Source organism: Giraffa tippelskirchi, chromosome 13, assembly GCF_054371585.1.
Source record: "Giraffa tippelskirchi isolate mGirTip1 chromosome 13, T2T-mGirTip1v1.2.pri, whole genome shotgun sequence".
In the NCBI taxonomy this organism is placed as follows: domain Eukaryota; kingdom Metazoa; phylum Chordata; class Mammalia; order Artiodactyla; family Giraffidae; genus Giraffa; species Giraffa tippelskirchi.
In genome coordinates this window covers 8,054,503-8,065,362 of record NC_137287.1, presented here as the reverse complement: position 1 = coordinate 8,065,362, position 10,860 = coordinate 8,054,503, and positions in this window count along the sequence as shown.

Genomic DNA, 10,860 nt, shown 5'->3' with positions numbered 1-10,860 from the left:
CTAGCCTTAAGCCTTCATGCTGCAGTCCCAAGTCCTGATGGAAGAACCCGGATCTCCCCCCTGGAACCCTCCCTTCCCAAGGGTGCCAGGCTCTGCTGGTGGCTTCTGCACCTGGGACAGTGTCAGTTTCCCTGAGAACCAAGGTCTGGCCGGGTCAGGTTCTGGCTCACCCTGGGAGGCTCTGGGTGGCGTTAGGTAATAGTTCCAGCTCTCTCCAGGCTTCAGGAGCCAGGTCCATCCCCCTTCACCTGTTCTGAAAGGTGGAGCTAGGCTGGAGTGAGGGCAGAGAATGTGAGACCCAGCTTCTTTTTCCCCCATTGCCCTGCAGGGTCCCTGAGCCTGTCACCTCACCCTGGGAGGCTGGGACTCACTCCCATTTTATGGATGAACATATTGGGGCTCTGGGAAGAAAGCAACTTAGCCAGTGAAAGCAGAGTCTCACTGAGCACCCAGGTCTTCAGCCCACTGATCTTGACCTGCTCACGGCCAGGAAGGGGTTTGCAGAGAGGGTGGCAAAATGGACCTGGGTCCTCTCAGAGCTCTCACACATATGCAGGCATGTGTGTGTATGTACACATGTGTGTTTCTGTGTGCGTGTGTATGCATGCATGTGAGTGGGGTAGGGGGCCAGTTTCCTGCATGAGCCCCTCTCCTGCATGGAGCCCACTCTCCCCCTCCCCTTCCAAGAGCTCCCCTTCCCTCTACCCCCTCGGAAGCCCCTCCTTCTCACCCAACCCCTCCCCAACATATACGTAAAGTCCCATGAAGGAATTCCCTGGCTCTCCAGTGGTTAGGACTCGGTGCTTTCACTACCAAGACTGTGGGTTCAGTCCCTGACTGGGGAACTAAGATCCCAAAGGCTGGCCAAAAAAAAAAATTAAGTTCCATGAGATCAGAGCCTTTGTTCCATCCACAGTGTTATACCTCGCTTGTGCCCAGAACGGTTCTGGTTCTCCCTGTCCAAGCACCTAGCAGGCAGGCACTCAACAAATATTTGCTGGATATATGTAGTAATTCATTTAATTATTGTAACAATCCTATAATGTAGGAATGACTATCAGCCCTGTTGCCAAGAAGCAGTACAGTTAGGAAGTGAGGTTTGAGCCCAGAGGCAGACACCAAGGCTCTGGGTTCTGACCTCTACACCAGCCTGCTGGGTACCGCCAGGGTCCACTCCCTGCAGCATCAGCAGGGGACACGAGGCATGTCATCATCAGCCGGGGGCACAACTCCTGGACCCACAAGCAGGCCTGGCCTGGCTGGTGTCCAGCCTGCTGAGCCTCTCAAGGTGGTCCACAGGCTCCTCGTGGTCTCACAAGTCCTCTGCAGAGAGAGCCCAGCTCTGCTCCCCGTGAGAGCGGATGGGGCTACCCCCAGAGAGGGACACAGAAAACAAAAGGAGAAGTCTGGGGGGAAAGTCCAGAAGGTTCCTCACAAGACAGAGGAAGGCAAAGGGTGTCCAGCACAGGACAGTACAGGACCAGAAAGATATGCCAGGATGTCTGCTCCTGCAGACAAACCTCGGTGCCGGAAGTGTGTTTGTGCATGCGTGTGTGTGTGTGTGTGTCTGTGCACGTGTGTGTGTCTTCTGCTAGGAGAGGAAGAGGAGGGGGCTGTCTAGGCAGGGCTGAGCCCCGGAGAGGGAAGGACCACAGGGCTGCTGCCCGCTCCCTGGTGTGAGAGAAGGGGCAGCGGCATGGGCATCAGGTGGCCTGCTTTACTGTGTGACCTTGGCCTCCAAGGTCACTCAACTGCAAGATGAGGGTCATACTGCCCACTGAAGAGGTTGCTCCAGGAGCTGATACAGAGCAGGTGGGGCCCATCTGAGGATGAGCAGGCTGCTTTGGAAGATAGTACGGTCCTGTTACCAAGGTAAGCAGATGAGGGATGCTGTGGAGGCTGAACGTGATGAAGACCATTAACTCTCTGAGAATTTGGGCAGAACGGGGGCAGATCACAGTCAACCTGGGCCTCATCCATATAACGGGCGTTTCTCCCCAGTGCTTGATGTCCTACTGTGAGAGCCACACCCGGAGCCAAGTTGTCTCTCCTCCTCCTGCCCGCCCTGCACCCAAGTCTCATCCTTTGCAGGAGGCTGTACCTCCCTGAGGGCACTGGGAGGGTGGCGGGTGACGGGTGACGGAGGCAGGGGTGTTGTTGTAGCCATGCATTCCGGGAAACATACTCAATCAGAAGGACAATGCAGATAGTGGAGTGCAGTTTATTACACCAGCGGGCCCAAGGCAGAGTCTCCTCTTAGCCAAGGACCCCAACCAGTTTTGTGAAAACCTTATATACCTTGAGGGTGTGTGCTCAAACCCACCTCCCCAAATTCTCTGAAACTAGTCTGAACAAAGGAAAAGAAAGATACAACCAAAGTTAACCTGTGATTCCTAAGCCTTAAACCTGTACTTCGTGTGCCTTAAGCCTATGTAGTTAACAGTGGACAATTATCAATAGGCTTGTGGTCATACCCCAATAAGCATAATAGAACGTATGATTCTATTTGGTTACACAGATAATTAGGGTATTCTTTTAGGCAAAGGAGAGTCTAGGTACGAGCCCTGGGGATCTTCCATCTGGGGGTCTGGTTTTCCAGTTGGGGTGTCGTTTCCATAGATACTGGGCATATAGCTCAAAGTCCACAGTCCAGCCCAGGATGGAGCCCTGCTTTTAAGATGGAGCCTGTTCTGTCTGTTTCCTCCTTCAGTGTGAGCAGCCCTTACCTCTCCAGGGGTCTGGATCCCTGCTCAGAAGCAAACACGGCTACCAGACATTACCCTTCTCCAGGCTCTGGCCCCTTGTTCTGGGCTTTCCTGGGAATTGCTGGGTCTCTGAGGATGTTCCTGCCAACGGCTAGAGGGTGGGTTGCATTCTGGACCAGTCGGTGCAGTGAGAGTGCTGTGTCCACAGAAAGAAGGCTCACTCAAAAACCGTGCTGGCCCTCTCTTTGCCACCTTTGCCCCTAGTTGGCTGGGTAGAGGGTGGCTGGATGTTGGCATCTTCTTCCTACAAGGAAGAAGCCAGGTGTCTAGAGATGAGACACACGAGGTGGGAATCACAGGAAGATCCCCCAGAAAAGGAAATGGCAACCCAGTAGTCTTGCCTGGAAAATCCCACGGACAGAGAAGCCTGGTGAGTTACAGTCCATCAGTTCAGTTCAGTTGCTCAGTCATGTCCAACTCTTTGTGACCCCATGGACTGCAGCACTCCAGTCTTCCTTGTCCATCACCAACTCCTAAAGTTTGCTCAAACTCATGTCCATCGAGTCAGTGATGCCATCCAACCATCTTGTCCTCTGTCGTCCCATTTTCCTTCTGCCTTCAATGTTTCCCAGCATCGGGGTCTTTTCTAATGAGTCAGTTCTTTGCATCAGGTGGCCAAAATATTGGCGCTTCAGCTTCAGCATCAGTCCTTCCAATGAACATTCAGGACTGATTTCCTTTAGGATGGACTGGTTTGATCTTGCACACCAAGGGACTCTCAGGAGTCTTCTCCAACACCACAGTTCAAGAGCATCAGTTCTTCGGCGCTCAGTCCACAGGTTGCACAGAGTCAGAGACGACTGTGCACACAATCAGAATGCAGAGGCTGGAATCTTTCGATTTCTTTTTGCCTCACTGGGGGCCCACCTGGAATGGTCTGGGGTCCTCAGAGGCAGAACCAGAGACCTGAAAGCCTCCCGTCTGCTCTCCCCTCTCCAGCCTGCTGGTGCCTCGTCCCCCATTCCTCCCCGCCCTCTCTGATGAGGAGCCAACAGAGTGAGAAGAATTCAAGGAAACAAGCCACGGCTCTTCCCAGCTCCCACCCCGTTGGTGCCTCCCCTCCCCACCCCGCCACCATCGCACACGTTGCCCTCTGTTCATCAGCTCGTTCAACAGACATTCATGAAGGGTCTGAGAAGTGCCAGGCGCGGTGCACGGTATCAGCTTACAGGCTGGCGGAGGGAAAGCCAGGAATCACACAGCCACACAAATGATAGAATATCCAATCACCAACCACACAAATGCTCTGGGGGAAAGGAACATGGTTGAGTTGCCGGAGGGGGAGGTGGTCCTTAAACAGAGGACCCTGGCTGGCCAGGTAGAGGAGCAGGAGTTCACTAAGGACCCTGAGCAGGAGCCAAGGAAGGGAGTGCCAGGGAGTCATTAGCTGCAGAAGGCAAGAGAAGAAAGGGGGACAAAGAGGCCAAATGCCGCTGAGATGTCAAGTAAGGTGTTGGAGTTGTTTAGTCACTAAGTCATGTCCTACTCTTTGCGACCCCATGGACTGTAGCCTTCCAGGCTCCTCTGTCCATGTGATTTCCCAGGCAAGAACACTGGAGCAGGTTGCCATTTTCTCCTCCAGGGGATCTTCCCAACCCAGGGATTGAACCTACGTCTTCTGCATTGGCAGGCGGATTCTTTACCACTGAGTCACCTGGGAAGCCCTTGAGTAAAATGAGGAGAGAAGAATGTTCTCAGGGTAAAGCACAGACTTCTTAGCTTGGTCATCAAGGCCCTTCAGGATGGCCTCATTTCTATCTCCATCCACCCCCAGGCCATAGCAATCACCACGCCTACTACGTTGTTGCTTGTGTTTTCCTCCCTGCCTGGAATTCCTTTCTCATCCTGGCAAATTCCCAAAGACCTCGCAAGCCTCAGCTCAAAAACTGCCTCCATGAAGCCTTCCCTGACCGCCACCCCTCTGGTAGAGCATGTCACTACCGCCTTGAGTGTTCCCATAGCCCTTCGTATAAACCTGTTTGGAGTACACGGCAGAATAGTAAAAGCGAGGCTGGTGAGAATAATGGCCAATGCCAAGAGGGCCAGTGGGGTATATGGAGATGTTGAGAATGATAGATCAGACTTTCCAGAAGGGCAGTGCTGAGACCAGGCCCTTTGGGTCCACTGACAGAGGCCAGCAAGTAGCCCTCCCAGCACTGGCCTGAGGGTTGGTGTTGTGTTCACCTTGCTTCTCCCACTCCAGGGCCTCGTACAACCCACAGCACCTCCTGTCCTGCTCAGCAAGCTGCCGGGTGTCTGCCTGTCTCCCTGTGGATGCACAGATCCCTTGAGGGTTCTTTCTTCATGGTCCCTCCCCCACCTCCTGCAGCATAAAGGGTTCTGCAATGGAAAGTGGAACTCGAAGCCAAGGCGAGGGATGCTGTGCCAACTTCCTTCAGCCCCAACGAAGGATGTTTCTGGGCTCCCTCCCTGATTCCTTCATTGCACACACACTTCTCAAAGGATGGAACCAGCCGCTTAGTCCCTGGCCTCAAGGAGTTCCTAGGCCTGGACCTGAAAGGAGAGGAAGCTGGGTTCCTTGAAATATTAGTCACTCAGTCGTGTCTGACTCTTTGCGACCCCACGGACTGTAGCCCGCCAGGCTCCTCTGTCCATGGAATTCTCCAGGCAAGAATACTAGAGTGGGTTGCCATTTCTTTCTCCAGGGGATCTTCCCAATCCAGGGATCGAACCTGAGTCTCCCTCCTTGCAGGCAGTTTCTTTACCATCTGAGCTACCAGGGAAGAACTACTTAATAAAACAGGGGGTGCCATCTGACCCAGGCTGGCCTTTCAGAAATTTGGGAGCAACTTCATGGGGTGGTATTGCTCAAGGCTTCTATTTATTTTTTTTGTCACATGGCAGGCAGGATCTTAGTTCCTCAACCAGGGATCAAACCTGAGTCCCCTGCAGTGGAAGCAGAATCTTAACTAATGGACCACCAGGGAAGTCCCTCAAAGCTTCTGCTGAAGTTACAATTAAGGCATCATCTGAAGGCTTGACTGGGGCTGGAAGATCTGTTTCCATGTTTACCCACTGACATGGCTGTTGGTAGGAGAGCCCAGTGCCTTGCTGGCTGTTGACAGAAGGCCCCCTCCTGTAGTACATAGGTCTCTTCATGAGGCTGCTTGAGTGTACCCAATGTGCCAGCTGGCTTTCCCCCACAGCTGGTGTTGCAAGAGTGAGTAAGGCAGAAGTTACGATGGCTTTTATGATCCAGTTTTGGGAGTCACATATCATCCTTTCTGCCTATGCTAGTGGTCATGTCGGTCAGTCTCCTAATACAGTGTGAAAGGGGACTACACATGGCATGACTGTCAGGGCACAGGATCGTTGGGGGCCATCCTGGAGACTGGCTACCACAGTTCTCTCCTCCAAGATTTATACAGCCACCCCCCCCCCCATACCAGGAATCCGGCCATCACGTTCCCCTCTCCTCCCACCCTCACTCTCTCCCTCAGTCACCAAGGCCCAAGATTGGGCCTCTAGAATGCCTCTTTCACCAGTTACCCCATTTTACCCCCCTGTCCCCACCCAAGATCTTGATCATGTCTCTCCTGAATACATAGGCTCTTCTAATCCAAGATGTACATATTGCATAAAACTTTCATTGGCTGCCCAGCATACACAGACTCCTGTGTATGCTCCTGGGAACAACTCCTGCGTGAGATGTTCAGTCCCTGCTCACCACTTCTCAATGGGCCTAATTTGTGCTTCACCAACATTCTCTAAGCAAAGTTATACCCCTTCACTGACCTTGTTAGCTCTGCCTGGAAGACATTCTTTTCGTCTGTCTGTAAAACTCCTAGGCATCCTTCAAAACCCACCTCCCAGAACCCTTCTCTAACTGCCCAGGACAGTCAGTTTGTCCCTCTCCAGATACTCTCAGCCTCTGCTCACAACCTTGTAACCATCTAATTACCTGCCAGCCCCTCTTCACAACTATGAGCTTCCCCAGGGCAAGCACAGAGCCTGGCTCATCTTGGGGTCCTCAGAACAAAACCCAGAGCTGGGTGCATCTGCAGGTAGGAGCTGGAGAGAAGATCAGGCAGGATACATTTAGCTGTGAGTGAAAAAAAAAAAAAAAAACCCAAATCAAACTGGCTTAACGAATGTGGACCTTCATTATCTCACATGGAAAGAAGTCCAGAAGCAGGTGGGCAATTGGTATGGTACGACCAGCGGTTCAGGAACCACTATTGGCTGTGTCCTCTGGCCAGTTCTCCTCATGGCTACACGAGGGCTGCAAGAGTTCACATGTCACCAGCGGACATGACAACATCCAGAGTCGCGGAGGCACCATGTCCTCTAAGATCTTTCTCTTGGGAGCCCCCTCTGTGCAGCCGCTCAGAAGAACTTCCCCTCCTTGTTTCCTTGACCAGAACCAGGTCCTGTGTCACTCCTAAGCCAGGTGCCATGGGGGAGACTGTCTGGGCACAGAGGCTGTTGGAAGGCAACCATCCAGACTGGAAGGGAGTCACAGCCTGATCATGAGAGCACGTGGGGTATATTTACGGATGGAGCTGGGAAATGAGAGAGACTTTGGCATGTCTAGAGCAAGCGAGGTAAGATGTGAGGAAATAAGGTTGCTAAGGATGGATTTCCAGACCCCTCGCCCACTGTAGTCATCTTTCCATTCATTCATTCATTCATTCAAATGGTGACTGAATAGCTACGTGCTAGGTTCTGGGTCAGTCCTATGAAGTAGGTATTTTTATTTACACCTCAGAGTGAAGAAACTGGGCCCGCAGGTGGAATAACTTGTTCAAGCTCCCAGAGTAGGTGGGAATAGTCATATCTGTGTGGCTCACAATGCAAAGCTTTGAGTCACCCCAAGAGAGGACCATAGGGAACAAGGGCAGGTTGCATGTCCCGAACTGGCCTCACTCGCCTGGGTCCTGACCAGCCCCACAGGAAGGCTGGGCTTGGCTGGATGAGGCATCTGTGCTGCTTTGTAAGGGATGAGGGTCTCAGCCAGGGCACAAGCCATTCTGGAACCAGCTCTGCTTCTAGCGCCTGGCAGGAGCACTTGGGGTGGGGACGTTTCTCAGAAAAAGGTACCCCAGGCTCCACCCCTAATCCCTCACTCCACACCTCTCTGCTCCATAAAAGGCCACCATGGGTCTCAAGCCCTGGGAAGGCAGGACGGTGCCTCAGCCCAGGAGCTGCCCTGGCCGGTTGGCCCTGTCCGGGGCATCCACACCTGCAGCTGCCCAGGTGGGTGTCTTCTCAGTACGGAGCAAGGCAGGAGGAAGGGGGAGGGGGCCAGAGGCTAAGCACTGGAGGTGGCAGCCTTGCTACTCCACCCTTCCTCCGCCCTCCTGGGAAGCCAGGTTCAGGGCAAGGAGGGCAGAGAGCAGGCTGCCTGTACCTGGCAGGTCAACCGGAAGCGAGACTGAGGGTAGCTGAAGGCAGGGTGGCTGAAACCAAGCCTCGGTGAGGAGGTGGAGTAGCTGGCTGGGGTCTGTCTTGTCCCAGGCTGGGTGGGGTGGGGTGCAGTGTGAGAAGAAGGGAAGGGAAGAGGAAGGAGCTGGTGCCGGACCTGTCCCCAGCCTGGGCCCAGGCCTGGTGGTACAGCAGGGACAGTCCTGGATAGGGATGCTGAAGCAAGGGCTCTAGTCCTGTCCCTGCCGTTCATTTACTTTGTGACATTGGACGAGTGCTGCGACCTCTCTGGTCTGAGTTTTCTCACCTGTACAATAGGGAGGTGGCCTGGGATGATCTTAAAGACTCCTCTGGGTGGACCCTCTCTGCTTTCGGTTTGTGGTGGGACTGGATGTGGGTCCCCCACCCTCTTCCACCGTGCACCCCACCTGCTCTCACCTTCAGCTCCTCCTGCAGCCACTTCCAACTTCCGGCCTTGGGGCCCCAAGCCAAGGACTGGCGACTTGGGATAAATTTTCAAGGCCTGGAGGGGGCCCAGGTCTTCACGGTCATCTTCCTTCTTCCCTAGGGCAGCCCAGGCAGGCATTTTTATTAGAGAGAAGGATTGCGGAATGCCCTTGTGACTGGGGAGGTGCAGGACAGAACTGTGAAGGGTGTGGGGCTGAGTTCCTCGAGAACCAGCCCTAATTTCTCTAGCTCTGTGCTTCTGGGACCCCCTGCAGAGTGACAATGTGTGCGCTTACCTGACCCCTGGCTTCCCGAAGGGGCCTCTTTGGCATGCATGGTGCCCAGGGATTCCTCTGCCTAAGGGTTTGGAAGTCACTGCTCTAGAAGACCCAGGAAGGGGTGGGGGATGAGAACAAGCTTCATTTGCAAGCAACACTACAGAGATGGATGGGGTACCACTTGCAGCCTGGGAAGCTCTTGAACTCTCAGGGGGGCAGGAACCAGGAGCCTCTGCAACGGGGGACCCCCAGGCACCCAGCTTAGGCCAGGAGCTGGGATGTCCTTTGGAGACCTTCTGAAAAGGGGAGGAGGAGGACTTCCTTGGCGGCTCAGTGGTTAAGACTTCACCTTCCAGGGTAGGGGGTGCAGGTTTGATTCCTGATCAGGGAACAAAGATCCCACAAGCAGGGGTGCTCATGCATGCTCAGCAGCTATCGTGCCCGACTCTCTGTGACCCCATGGACTGCAGCCCACCAGGCTCTTCTTCTGTCCACTGGATTTCCTAGGCAAGAATACTGGACTGCGTTGCCATGCCCTCCTCCAGGGGATCTTCTCAACCCAGGGATCGAACCCATATCTCTTGCATTGGCAGGCATGTTCTTTACCACTGAGCCACCTAGATCCCACATGCTGTGAGCCAAAAAACCAAAATGTAAAACAAGCCTTATTGTAACAAATTCAATAAAGCCTTACAAAAAATGGTCCACATCAAAAAATGGTTTTTTTTTTCAAAAAATATTTTAAAAAAATAAATAAAAAATAAAAGGGGAGAGGAGGTATGACCACAACAAAGGAGACACCCTCTGCAAAGCGGGGTTGGTGGTCAAGGGGCTGCAGGCTGGCTGGGCAGCCCAAGGCAGGGCAGGAGTTTCTAGGGCTCCTTCCTTCCCCTGCTAAACCCTCATCCCTCTTGAAAAACATGTTCTGGGGAATGAAACCAGAGTTGTTTTAGTTTCCTGAGCTACCACAGCCTTTTATCTTGGTAGAGCCAGAGTTGCCAAAATGATTAAAATAATCCTGTTTTTGTCCTTGTAGGTCTGCACAAGCATTTCTTTGCTGGTGAGAAGAGAGCTAGGCCCCTGAATTTACTGGTTCTACTGGTTTGGTCCTGGAGCTCCAGCGGAGGCCTCCCCAGGGCACAATGCTAATCTGGGTTGCCCATCTGCCCCTCTCCCCACAATGGGAATAATCAACCAGCTGCCCTCATGCCCAGGCTGCAAGCATTCATCTTTAGAAATCAGAGGACACACTAACATCCCAGCTGATGGTTTCATCTTCCTTCAGCTCATTTCTCAAACCAACTTTGGATGGGGGATAGGATGAGAAACTGAGGCCCAGAGTCAGAGGCAGATTTCCACAAAACTCAAGTCACTTATGCTTCAAGATTCCCATTTGCTGAAACAATAAAATATGTGAAAACGATCACTGAAGACACGCTGAGTTTTACCTTTTCTGTCATTACAAACCATCCATCTGTGACTGTATTCAACCCAATGAAACAGGTTCTGGGAAATCATATTTGCAATATTGTGCTCTTTTTCTTGAAGGGGCTCCTGTGAAAACCGCTGTGGTCCTGCCAGTGTCTCTTGGGCAAGAGGTGGGAAGACGGAGCATCCAAGTCAATGACCTTTCCCTCCACCGCCTCTGATCCTTCCGCCTGTCCCTTTCTACTCCCACCTCATCTTGTTGTTCTTACTGTTTTCAAGGTAAAGGGTTGATATAGTCTACCTGCTTTGCTTAATCTGCAAAGGTGGGTGGTAGGTTTATGGGAAATAGTTGGCATGGGTCGTCTTACTTTAAAAATAAGCCTGTAATCTCTGTTACGGGGGATTAGACTAACTCATATTGTAAAAGGTGGATATTTCACAGGGATGGATGTCAGCTCATTTAAAGGGAAACTTGAGCCCCTCAGAGATTTCATAGGTGGATGGGTTCCCTGAAAAGGTAGGAAGCTCCCAGTCACGGGATGTGGGCAAAGAGAGGC